This window comes from Heteronotia binoei, chromosome 18 (assembly GCF_032191835.1).
Source record: "Heteronotia binoei isolate CCM8104 ecotype False Entrance Well chromosome 18, APGP_CSIRO_Hbin_v1, whole genome shotgun sequence".
Taxonomy (NCBI): Eukaryota; Metazoa; Chordata; class Lepidosauria; order Squamata; family Gekkonidae; genus Heteronotia; species Heteronotia binoei.
The window spans coordinates 27,610,724-27,624,678 of record NC_083240.1 but is presented as its reverse complement, the minus strand read 5'-3'; positions in this window follow the sequence as shown (position 1 = coordinate 27,624,678).

Sequence of the window (13,955 nt, the reverse complement as noted above, 5' to 3'; positions counted from 1 at the left end):
TTCTTCAAAAACTCAAGCAAAAATCAATTAGCGACATAAATCGTGACTTCCACCAATTTCTGGATTTGACGATAGGTAACTGAATACAGTGGGAGGAAAGGCAATATGGTATAGTACAATCACAGACCCTGGAAGCAAAGTAGGGTTGGTATTTGGATAGGGGACCACCTAGGAAGGCACCTCTGCTTCTCGTTTGCCTTGTATACCCCTCGCTGGGGTTGCCATATGTTCATTGCAACAATGAGAGATAAATATGAACCTGAATACAATAGAAATGGAGGGGGGAATTAAACAACACCCAGACATGAGTAATCATACTCACAGCTAATCAAAACTGTTGCATTACGCAGAGGGCATGCATGTAGGCAGAGGTGGGGGAAGAGACCCAGCAGAGTGCAGCAAAGATGATCCTGGTACAAATAGCAGCTAAGCTGCTGCAAGCAAACCAGCTTGGGAGCTCCAAGTTAGAAAAATCAAAATGAGCAGATAGGCCAACTATAATCCTGGTAGATCAGGATCATTCCAAAGGAATGGGGGATTTTTTTTGTTAAAAGAAGGGGTAATAGTAGTCTTTCCTCCTAGGCCACCCCTCCCAAAGATCGCAATATAAAGTGAATGGAATATTTACAGATCTTGAAACATTTTGCAAGATTTCCAGTTTCAGCACTCCCAAAGAGAGTTTTTAAAAATATATCAGGTTGGGATGAATTTCCACATAGGCCTTGCCAAAAAATACTGGGTACAAGTATCGCTTTGGTGCAAAAAGATATTAAAAATAAGTATTCCCCATGTACCAGAATTATATTTATTAGATATATGTAAAGTTCCACTACCTAAAACAACGAAAAAGTTACTACTCCATATTATTACAGTAGCGAGGATCTTATTTGCCAAATATTGGAAAACGTCTCAGATACCGACTAAAAGGGAGTTTATGTTTAACCTTCTTGATGCTGCAGAAATGGATACGCTAACTTATAGGTTAAAAGATGGTAATCTGGAAGAGTGTAAGAAAACTTGGTATCCAATGTATGAATGGGCCAAACAACTGGGATTTGAATGGATAGAATAACATTATTTGTATTAGTCTTAGTAATTTCGCTCCATTAGACAAATGTATATAGGTTTACCAATAATGCTTTTTCTTTTTTGTTGTTGTTGCTGTTGTCGATTTGTTGTTTAATTGTTTATTTGTTTTTTGTCTTTTGATGTTGTAAATAAAATCCTTTTTGTGGAGAAAAAAAAAAGAATTTCCACATAGGCTCTTACTGAATTTTAGAAACTGTTTGACTTGGCATATCAACTGCTTTTGGCAAGCATCAGAGAGGCACTTCTGAAGAGAACATTGTAGGAGCACTGGAGCAAAAAGGAGAGCACAGCAGAATCCCATAAAACCAATCTAGCAACATATTTCCTTCCCTAAAAACCCAAGTGAAAATCAATCGGCAGGACAAATAGTGACTTCCACCATTTTGGCCCATCACCTCTCCTAACTCTAGTTCTTAGCTGTCTGCCCCCGGCTTTCACCAGCTACACTTTCATTGGCTCTGCCCCCTATTTATTTATCTGTTTCATTTGTACCTCACCTTTCTCCCCAGTGGGGATTCAAAGAAGTTTATACCATTCTCCTCTCCTCCATTTTATCTACACAGCAACCCTGTGAGGTAGGTTAGGCTGAGAGAGTGGCCTGAGGTCATCCAGCAAGTTTCCATGGAGCAGTAAGGATTTGAACTTGGGTCTTCAAGCTCCTAGTGTGATAGTCGAGCCACTATATCACACTGCTTCCTCTTTCCCTTAGTTCTATTTCCCTGCACTCTAGCTACTTCCATTCCTGTAATCCCTCTTCTCTCCCTCCATCAGAAGTCTTCCCCCACAGTCCTGCCCATTCTCAAGTGACTTCCCTCCTTATGCCCTATTTCTTTTTCCTCACCCTAATTCCTAAGCAAGGTCAGCCCTTGATAGTACTTGGATGGGAGACCACTGAGAAAATCTATAGTTATTACACAGAGATAGGCAATGGCAAATCATCTTTGAATGTCTCTTTCCTTAAAAAGAAGAAAAAGACCGCAGATTTATACCCCGCCCTTCTCTCTCAATCAAGGACTCACAGCAGCTTACAATCTCCTATGTCTTCTCCCCCCACAACAGACACCCTGTGAGGTGGGTGGCGCTGAGAGAGCTCTCCCAACAGCTGCCCTTTCAAGGACACCTCCTGCGATAGCTAAGGCTGACCCAAGGCCATGCTAGCAGGTGCAAGTGGAGGAGTGGGGAATCAAACCCGGTTCTCCCAGATAAGAGTCCGCACACTTAACCACAACCTAGGAGGTCACTAAAAATTGATTGTGACTTGATGACAAAAAAACAAATCATAAGGAACAGATCCTAGTCCTATCAACTATTCCACTTGCAAAAGAGGGAGATGTGAGGCCTCCTTTGGTCACCCAAAAGGCTATCCTGGGGATTGTGGGACACATGTGGACAAGAAACCTGGGGGAAGGGGGGAGTGCACTGAAAATGAGAGTTGGCAGGATCCAACCCTAAGATCCAACCCTTCACTACTTGTTCCCCCAGGTGACTCCTCTTTCCCACCCTCCCCAAGATAAAGGACCCTTGGGTCTCCCAACCATCAGCCCCCCAGCATCCTTCCCTTTTACCCCCAACTCCTCAGCCGCCCTGAGCCACTTCTGTGGGAAGGGCGGGATATAAGTCTAAATATAAATAAATAAATAAATACTACATGCAATTGTAACTATCTGAAAGCACACAATAGTATTTCATATTTGGCAGTGTTTGACAGCTGTTTATGAGCGTTCACATTTGAACCTTGCCAAAAAAGAGATGCTTTCCCTATAAGTTTAAGGCACTCAGATTTCAAAGTTTATGTGCTGAAATAGGAAAGCTCACCGAGTTTTGAACCATTGGAAATAATCATTCTGCTTTTAATTTGAAATTTTCCATTTGGCACAAGAGGAGGTTGAGGGTAATTTGGAGACACAAATCAATAGATTTCCAATATGTGGATCACCTTGCAGGGAGGTCAAGGGGAAAGCAGAGAGCCTGTGACTGGCTGAGAAAGATCTGGAGAAGACAACCTGCAGTAGACAGTAAGAATCAAGAAACAGGCAACACAGACCGTCATACTGTTTCACAAAACACTGACTTTAACAATCCTTGAGAGTATCCGAAACCTGAAAGAATGAACTTCTCCAACATAATGATGTGACTTGATGAAGAGGACAGAAAATACATGGCCTCCAGCCATGAGTTAACATTGCACAATTTGACTTCAGCTAAAAATGATCCCATTACTATGTACAGATGTGAAAAGTTGGACAATGAAGAAAGTCAACAGGAAGAAAGTTGATTCATTTGAAATGTGGTGTTGGAGGAGAGCTTTATGATACCATGGGCCACCAAAAAGACAAATCAATGGGTTTTATATCAAATCAAACCTGAACTCTCCCTAGAAGTTAAAATAACTAAACTGAGGCTATCCTACTTTGATAACATTATTAGAAGATAAGAGTCACTGGAAAAGACAATGCTGCTAGGAAACATTGAAGAAAGCAGGCAAAGACCCAACATGAGAGAGATTGACTCAATAAAGGAAGCCCCCAGCTTGCAAGATCTGAGCAAGGCTAGTAATGATAGGACAGTTGGGGGACATTAATTCATAGGGTCATCAGAAGACAGAAATGACTTGAGGGCACATAACACACACACACAACTGATCTCCAGCTTCACAAGGGACCAGTATGTCCCCATTAGCAACAGAGACAGATACAAATTACTGCTGGTGTTTAAGTTTCCAAAAGAAACACAAACAAGACATCTTTGTCTTCCAAATCTTGGGCATATTCTGAGATCTTTCCTGGAGCCTAGCACCATCACCTGCCCTAAGTCCTATCTTTCCTGCAGTGCTATAACTGTTAGCAACTCTGAACTTGCTATCCCGGCAAACAACAATATCAATTTATCTTCCCTAGCCTACTCTTCGATTAGTGAACATCCAGTTTAAAGAAACAGGTCTGATGAAGTCAAAATCTTACTCGGTGCTTTGTGCTGGATTAGTTTGTCATGACAAAAGTATTACCGATGAGCAAACTTCAGGACCTTGGACAACTCCCTAAGACTATTGAAAGTTGGGTACTCTAGGGACCAACAGATTTCTCCCATTCTTTACTTTTATTGTTCAGAATTTCTCTCTGAATCATTCCACTCTTCTTTAATCCCAGTTTAATTGGAAGAATTTTAATGAATTTCAGTTCCTTCCATTCACATACATCTTATCTCTCCTCTACTTTTGATGTGCCCACTCACACTGATGTACGAATATGCCATTTTTCTTTTAATTTCAGTGTGTTCATTATGAGTGTTTTCAGTCCACTTATTTTATTTTCCATTTCCCCCCCACTTTGTTAATTTCTCTTATGCCCCTTTAAAGTGAGGCATCCCTTTTAACAACAACTTTAACATCAAAGTTTGTTATTTGGCTCAGGAGAAAAAAAGAAGCAGCTTTTTCTCCAAAAGCTAAAAAAAAAACTATGAAAGGAACACCAACTTTCAAGTCAAACCAGAGCAGTCATGAAAGTCAGAAACACCCCTAAACCCTTATGGATATAAATACTGCAACACTTCCTTTCCAATACTGATACACAAATACATTAATGCTTCCTGATTTACCTCTCTGCAACAGCACACAAAAATGAATATGAATATATAGTCACAGCCAGACTGCTTTTTTGTAGTGCTTTATTGATCCCATTCATACATCAGTTACACAGAGTGGGCAATGTGAAATAAGCATTCTGTAGCAACTCAAAAGGAAGAAGACTACAGCTTTTTACCCTGCCCTTCTCTCTGAATCAGAGACTCAGAGCGGCTTGCAATCTCTTATATCTTCTCCCCCCACAACAGACACCCTGTAAGGTGGGTGGGGCTGAGAGGGCTCTCCCAGAAGCTGCCCTTTCAAGGACAACTCCTATGAAAACTAGGGCTGACCCAAGGTCATTCCAGCAGGTGCAAGTGGAGGAGTGGGGAATCAAACCTGGTTCTCCCAGATAAGAGTCCCCACACTTAACCACTACACCAAACTGGCTCTCATCACACTTAACCACATCACCAAACTGATGCATGGAGCTGGTGGTGGCCTGTAGAACAGGGGTGGCCAACAGTACCTCTACAGATGTTTTTTTTTGCCTACAACTCTCATCAGCCCCAGCCATTGGCCAAGCTGGCTGGGGCTGATGGGAGTAGTAGGCAAAAAACACATTGGTCACCCCTGCTATAGAAGATAAACAGAAGGGCTGAGGTATGCCAAAGCTGGCAGCAAAAGGGAGAAACACCACAGCAGACATGGCAAACCAGAAGAAAAGGAAGGTAGTGGCAGAGGGAAGCCAGAGCAAAAGAAGGGAAGAAGCTACAGGGGTAATAAGATTTCCCCCTCCCTGAGTCCTTATGGATTCTCCCTTCATTAGCTGCAGTGTTGGATTAAACCCTGTGGAGGTCCCTAGGCAGTCAAAATCTCGAGGGACCCTTTGCAAATTATCTCCTAATATCTCTTGTAGGCACCTTCTCAAAACCCCCCTTGACAAAGCTGTGGGGGAGAGGCAGAAAGAGGCAAACCAGCCCGGGGCCCCTAAATGCATGAGGGCCCACAGGCTGGTGCCTACTCGACCTCTTTGTAAATCCAGCCCTGGTTAGTCACAATTTATTATTTATTTTTTACATTTATTAATTGCCCAGATCACTCTGGGTGATGTCCAACGTTTGAATCACTTTGGGCGATGTACAACATTTATTAAATGTACAACATTTGATAAAAAAAAGAAACCATAGAATGAAATATATAAACTATAACTGATACAACAAATCTAAAAAAAAAACAAGCGGCAAATTTCACAGTTTAGCAACATGTCATAGGTTGCATTCCAGCCCCACCTGCCTGGCTGCTTCAACTCTCAGATACCTTCCCACATGGTTTCATATGGAGAAGTGAGCAGTTTCTGATTCACGCCATGCTCACCTCCTCCTCCTCTCCTCTAGCTGTTCTCCTGCACAGTCTGAAGCAGAAAGATCTTCATCCCCTTTAAAAGCAGCTTTGTAGCTTGTATATGCCCTTCCAGTTTGGTGTAGTTGTTAAGTGTGTGGACTCTTATCTGGGAGAACCAGGTTTGATTCTCCACTCCTCCACTTGCACCTGCTGGAATGGCCTTGAGTCAGCCATCGGTCTAGCAGAGGTTGTCCTTGAAAGGGCAGCTGCTGTGAGAGTCCTCTCAGCCCCACCCACCTCACAGGATGCCTGTTGTGGGGGAGGAAGATATAGGAGATTATAAACCGCTCTGAGTCTCTGATTCAGAGGGAAGGGCAGGGTATAAATCTGCAGTCTTCTTCTTCTTCCTTTCTCTCATGAGGGGGATTGGCATCCTGATGAGAAGGGGGCAGCCACTATGCCAGGGATGGACCCCCACCATCCAGCTATTCTTGGCCAGCTGTCAATCAGGCAGCAGTTTTTCTAAAGGGACCCCTTGTTGGATTGACCTTTCTCTTCCCTGTGGAGGTCCTCAGAATTGAGACCCTTTCTGTCCCCAAAGGGCAAGATCAGGTAATTCAGAACTCCAAAATCCAAGTAGACATTTAGATGGGAAAAACTTGAGAGGTATACCTGAGTGAATCCAACCAAATTCAAAATCAAGCAAAAAAAAAAAAAAGCCATACTCCTGAAAGTATTCTGCTTGAAATTCAGTGGGGCCCTATTGGGACAAATGTAAATGACCATAACTAAACTTGTAGGAGTGTGTAGAGAACAAGGGCATGTTGGTCGCCACCAGTCTTGGGAATAGGATGGGTCATAAATCCAATTATGCTGTCCCAATTTCCTCCTCCAGAGGCAAAGTCTTTTTCTACCCAGCGCAAAAACATTCAAAATGCAGCAATTAGCATGATCACCCACTCCCACTTTCTTAACTGGCCCATTTCTGCTGATGCCAGTGGCTGGGAGCTGAAGGGGGGGGGAGGGAAATGTTTGAAATTTGCCCTGTTTTAAAAGCCGAGCGAAGCGTTTGCTTTGAGCACAATGAACGGAGATGGAGATGGCTCGCTACGTCTCTTGCCTCTCGCAACCTCCCATGTCTGGCTTTCTCATCTTTCCCATGTAAACATTGTGAACAATTTCCCTTCCGAGCAGCCACTGGGCTTTCTGGAGAGCAGAGGCGGATGTCCAAGAATGGCCATCAATCATCCCCCAGAAATTGCCTTTGACGTGTGCAAACGCAGCGTGTTGGCCACAGGGTAAGCTTCCCTGTTATTCTGGAGCACAGCCGTGGCTTCTTCATGTGCGAGCTGAAGTTCGAGTACCAGGTACCCTGCCCTGGTCACTGGTGAGAGACGGGGATAGAAGTTGCCAGCTTCAGGTTGGGAAAATTCCTGGAGATTTGGAGATGGAGCCTGGGAACTATAAAGACTTCAGTGATGCACAGTGCCCCAGAGTCCACCCTCCAAAGCATCCATTTTCTCCAGGGGAATTGATTTCTGTATTCTGGAGATGTGCTGTAATTCCAGGGGATGCCCAGGTCCCTTCGTGACATCAATCTGATCCATCAATCAAAATTCTCTGTCTGGTATCCCCAGTTCAAGAAAAATAAATCCTTTTCCCACTATTTAGCTGACCTCTCAAACGCCGCTCTAAGAAAAGCATTTACCCAAGCCCGTTTCCAAACCATGCCATCCTTGTACTTTCAGGGTAGATTTCAAAAAATACCTGTAGATCAGCGTCTTTGTCCCTGTGGTACCAATCAGATAGAAGATATTGCTCATTGTATTCTATCCTGTCCATTCTATGGGCCCATTCGAAATAAACTGCTGAATCAATTTCTCACGAAGTTTAAATCAGGAGAGGAAAGTGTTAAATTTTTACTGGCTGATGCCATTCCAGATGTTACCCTTAAGGTGGCTACTTCATCTTTTTAGCAACAAAAATAAGGAAGAAGATAACCACAGCCACCCATGCAAGAATTTTGGCCAACATATAGTCTCATTTTGTCATGTTGTTTTATTATTTATGTTTTAAATCTTGTTCATAGTTCTGTGTTTTACTATGTATTTTTTTTTCAATGTTTTAATTTTTATGGCTAGAAGTAAACCGTACACTTTGGGGGGTTTGCTGGGTTGTTATGGCCTATGGCTACAACAATAAAATGCTTTGAACTTTGAACACTTATCAGCTGGTATCCCTAAGTTCAAAACTTAGAGAGGGAGAAAAACAGAAAGCTGTTGAAGGTAAGATAACTTCCAAGCGGGATCCAACGTACTGCTCTCCTAAGCACCGTTGTCCGACATTGGATGGTCAGAAGTTCCACAACGGTTTAGGAACAGGCTCTGATGGTGGCGTCCATCCCTAGTTAATCAGTTATTTAGTACTCTGATATATCCCACTTTGAAAGGTATGTTTCTGGCCATTCTAGGTAGCAACCATGTCTGAAAGGCATGGAGGGGGATTTGGGAATATAGCACCAAGTCAGAGTTCTTCTTTCCCTTCCTGGCTGCAGTTATTAAACCTGGGAATGGCCAAAGGCACATGAGCCTTTTAACATTAGCCAAAGGGCTCTTGGCTGTCAGCTCATGGCCTGCCACCCTCTCACCTACTGGATCCAGAAACTGCCTATAGTGTAGTTCTGTGCTTTTGATTTTGTGTGTGTTTGTGTCTTTGAACTGTATTTTGACTAAACTGACTATTTTATGTTATTCTTAGGTGGGTTTGTAAGCCACTTCAGGTCTTTGTTGGGGAGAATGGCAAGGCAATAAATGTCCTAAATAACCAAATATTAGAACCCAGTGCAATGCATATTTATTGGAAAATTACATTCAATACCATGGGACTTACTGTTAGTCTGTGTTCCACTGCAGCCTTCCTCCAAAATGTTTGATAGCTGTTTTGAACTTCTGTTTTTTGATTTCAGCATTGGATAACATTCATTCATGCTTTATTCAGTGAATGTTATTTCAAGTTGGGATGGGGAATTAAGGTCCCTAAAGGATGAGTTTATAAAATTATGAATAAAGTCCTTTCTTCTTATCATAATACAAGAACTTGGGGTTGCCCAGCAAAAATAATGGCAGTAGATTCAGATAGGGTAGGAGAAAATGCTTAGTTGACCTACAGAACTCACTGCCATATGATGTGAAGATGGCTTCATCTTTTAGGGATCGTTCAACAAATTCACAAAGGACAGATCTGTCAGCACCAATTATTCATGGTGGCTAAATGAAGCCTCCATGTTCACAGACAGTATAGCAGATGGGGGACCAGAGGGAGAAGAGCTCTTGCCTTTGTGCCCTGTTTATGAGTCTGGCCACTCTGCAAACAAGATTCTGACCAGTGTTCCCGCTAAGAGCCAGTTTGGTGTAGTGGTTAAGTGCATGGACTCTTACCTGGGCGAACCGGGTTTGGTTCCCCACTCTTCCACTTGCAGCTGCTGGAATGACCTTGGGACAGCCATAGCTCTCATAGGAGTTGTCCTTGAAAGGGCAGCTGCTGTAAGAGCTCTCTCAGCCCCACCTAACTCACAGGGTGTCTGTTGTGGGGTGGGGGGGAAGGTAAAGGAGATTGTTATTGCTCTGAGACTCAGATTCAGAGTATAGGGTGGGATATAAATCCAATATCATCATCTTCTTCTAAGCTGAGTTAGTGCGACTTAGCTCACAGTTTTTTAGTTTCCAGCTCACACATTTTTGTCTTAGCTCAGGAAAAATGGCCCCAGAGCAAATGGATTTATGTAGCAGCTCACAACTTTAATGCCAGTAGCTCACAAAGTAGAATTTTTGCTCACAAGTCTCCACAGCTTAGAGGGAGTATTGATTCTGACACAGATCTAATTAGGTATGACGTAGCAAGGCTGTTGTGTTCTTTTCCACCACAATCGTTAGCAATGGATCCTCCTTGTACAGAAGCAATATACCTCTAAATGTCAGTGGCTGGTGCATGGGGGAACGGAAGGGATTCTTAGACTCTCTACACAGCTTTCAGAGCACCTAGTTAGCCTCTGCTGGAAACAAGATAATGGACTGGGCAGACCTTTGCCCTGATCCAGCAAGGCTCCACTACACTCTGGCTGGTCTTCTTTGACAGCTGGTAAGCATCTCTGCCCTCCCCTCATTATTTGTTATGGCTTCTCCTGGGGAAGAAGCTTCTGTTTATTAACAAAAGGCATTGAGGGAGGAGGCTGGTGCTCACTGAATTATTTAGCAACTCATTTCTATTACCAGACATTCTCCGGGGAGCTGTCAAACATCCGTCCCTCCATTTAGCCACTTGAATGTCCTCCAGGCATTCAATAGCCGCTGGAGGGAAGGGTGAAGGAAGCTCAAGCTGAAGCACAGTTATGTGTCCTAGGAAACAGCCTCAGTTTCAATGGTGAAATGGTGCTGTCAAGTCGCAGCTAACTTATGGAGACCCCATAGGCAAAGAGACAAACAGAGATGGTTTGCCTGGATTTATCTGGTGGTCTCCCATCCAAGTACTAACTGGGGCTGACCCTGCTTAGCTTCAGAGATCTGATGAGATCAAGCTAGCCTGGGCCGTTCAATAAGCAGTACTGTGAAAATCAGCTCAAGACAATATGGGGCACTGGACATTCTGTACCTAAGAAGGCCAAAGGGCAGCTTCATGCTGCTTCTAGGCTGGCAAGAAAGAGATGGCATGCAGCCCATGAGCCACCCCAATCTAGATGCCAACTGTTTCAAAACCTGGGACTCTGGCTACGAAACCCAGGAGCAATACTCTCTATGGTACCCACAGAGGGAGTGGCTATCCTGTTTGTGGTGCTCTTCAGCACCACCATTGCAGATGGTCAGAGCTGGAATTGTAACTACCAGTTCAACAGAGATCAAGTAACACAATGAGCCAACCAAGCTCCACCGGGTCATATCAAGCTGCTGACCCCATCCTTTAGCTCCTAAGTAACTTGTCACTTTGATGCTCCTTTATTTAGACACTGTAGATACCACCTCTCCAGACATCTCATCCACTCTCAGACAGCCAGAACAATTAAACTTAAAGGTAGTCCCCTATGCAGGCACCAGTCATTTCTGACTCTAGGGTGACATCGCATTACGACGTTTTCATGGCAAACTTTTTACGGGGTGGTTTGCCATTGCCTTCCCCAGTCATCTGCACTTTCCTCCCCAGCAAGCTGGGTACTCATTTTACTCACCTCAGAAGGATGGAAGGCTGAGTCAACCTTGAGCTTGGCTACCTGAATCCACCTTCCACTGGGATCGAACTCAGGTCGTGAGCAGAGAGCTCAGATTGCAGTACTGCAGCTTTACCACTCTGTGTCACGGGGCTCCTCCAGAACAATTAGTGTTCACCTATTTATTGTCTTAGCAATTTAAATGACTTTAGGGATTAGGCAAATTTATGGAGTCTGGATCTGTCAGCAACGCCATTAGAGCTAAAGAACTCTGTCAGGCTAGATATTACAAACAAACAAACAAAACAGAAGGGGAGGGAGATTTTAAGACCTGCATAATATTAAAGAGCTGCATCATCAACTTGCGGAACTCACTGTGATGTGATACAGAGATAACTGCTAGCTTAGACGGCCTTAAAAGAGGATTAGGCGCATTCAGGCAGGCAGAAGTGGTCGATCCATGGCTCTTAGCCAAGATGGCTAAATGGAATCTCCATAGCCAAAGGCAGTGTAAGGCAGTGTATCTCTGATTACCAGCAATGGGGGTGTGTGGCAACGGCCGGGGTAGGCTTCAGCCTCTGTGCCTCTGCTTGTGGGCCTTCCAAGGGACCCCTGTGTAGCTGCTGTGGGAAGCAAGATGCTTGGAACGTAAATTGTTGGTTTCCGCCAGCTCCTTGGCCATTGCACCATGTTCTGATGTCTGAGTTTTAGCCTTCAGAACAGCCATCCAGGCTGCAGCCGGAGAGCCCTCTCGCTCTGTCTCCCGGGAAGCCATCTGCTAGCTCCCCATCTAGCCTCCCAGCAGCAAAAATCTATTCTGACTCACAAAGCATGAGGTTGGCAGGAACAAGCCGAGAAGCAACCCGGATTCCCAGAGCGACAGGCAGAGGTGGAATCCGGGACGCCTGATAATGCACCGTTTACCTTCATTAGCATCAAAGCGCAAGCTAGTCCCATTCAAAGAGCACTCCCTTGATGTACCGATTAGCAAAGCAGACACTGGAGGGGGGGTGTGTGTGCATGGCTGGGCATGGCGCCACTACTTGTTCAATGGGAAATGTATTTAATGGGTGATGGATGGCACTTCCAAGGGGTCTCCTTTTTTCAGTGTTGGGCCGAGGAGAGCTATGAGAAAGAAGGGAAACTTTTTTCGTTGGATGATGGTTTTAGGCAAATGTAAGTGTTGCCTGCAGGATTTCTTGAAGAACATTTTTGACTAAGGGATGTCCCAGAAGGGACACCAGCCTCCAGGTGGGACCTTGGGAGTCCCTGGAATTACACCTCATTTCCAGCTAAAGAGATCAGTTCCTCTGGAGTAAATGGGTGCTTAAGAGGGTGGACTCTATGTACCCAGCTGAGGTTCCTGCCCTCCACAGGCTCCATCCCCAAATCTCCAGGAGTTTCCCAACCTGGATTTGACAACCCTACCCCCATCCTTTGTCTATCCATTTGCATTCTGAGTCTTCAGTTTAGGGAGCTGACTTACTCCCCACAAGCTGAGATTCTAACCTGGGTGGCGCTCAATTTAGATTTAGAATCCCAGGCTGTGGGGCATCTGAACTCCAGTTCTCCTGGGCACTCCGGCATTCAGATATCACAGTGAACTGCAGCATGATCACGCCACACAATCTATGTGTGCTAGAGGAGAAAGGAATTTGTAGGGGGAGTACAAGGGACATGTGTGAGCACAACTACCAAGTGGGGCCTGGAGATCTCCCTGACAACAATTAATCTCCAGACGATAGAGATCAGTTCAGATCAGCGGGGGAAGGCTGCTTTGGAGAGTGGATTCTATGGCACTGTTCCCTGCTGGGAACCTTCCCCTCCCCAAAGCCCATCCTCCCCAGCCTTCACATTTCCTGGTATTTCTCCACCCAGAGCTGGTAACCTAGGGTTGCCAGCCTCCAGGTGAGGCCTTGGGACCTCCCACTTTTACAACTGATCTCCAGCAGGCAGAGATCAGCTGCCCTGGAGAAAATGGCTACTTTGAAGGGTGGACTCTGTGTCTTTGTTCCATGATGAGGCCCCTCCCCTACCCAAACCCTGCCCTCTCCACCCCCACCTCCACCATCTCCAGGCCTGGCAATCCTACTTGTGATGTGTGAATGCATCCTTAGGAAGATGGTCTGATTTTATAAGACAGCTTCACACAGGAGATTTTGGGTAGGCAGAAAGATAGAACAGGGTTTTTAAAGTGAGATCAGAAGAGACGAAAAATGTCATCTGTTTCAACTTCAGATTCAGATTCTATAAATTCTATGACTGACACCAAAAATCAAGAAATGTGGAAAGGTGGAACAGAGAGAATTTTTCAGAATGGTAAATGAACAGAACAGTTTAAACCCCACTCCTTCCAAATACAACAAAACAACTAGCTGTCGGTATTTAGAGTTTATTTTATTCTATTTACTGCACTTAGTGGCTGCTTTTCTTGCTGAAGTTAGAAAAACAACGGGACAAAGAAAATGTTATGAATTACCAAAGAGATATATATATGTATATGTATGAATGTATGTATGTATACTGGATACACAATATATTGGAGAGGAGGTGTGATGTAGTAGTTAGAGGCTGTGAGAGACCCAGGCTCGAATCTCTAGTCAGCCATGGAAGCTTGCTGGGTGACCTTGGGCCAGCCATACCCTCTAAACTACCTCACAGGGTTGTTGTGAAGATAAATGAAAGACAGGTGAATTTAAGTCCTCACCGGAGAGAAAAAGGGGGTATAAATGCAGTACATAAAATTTTAAAATAAGTAACAATACA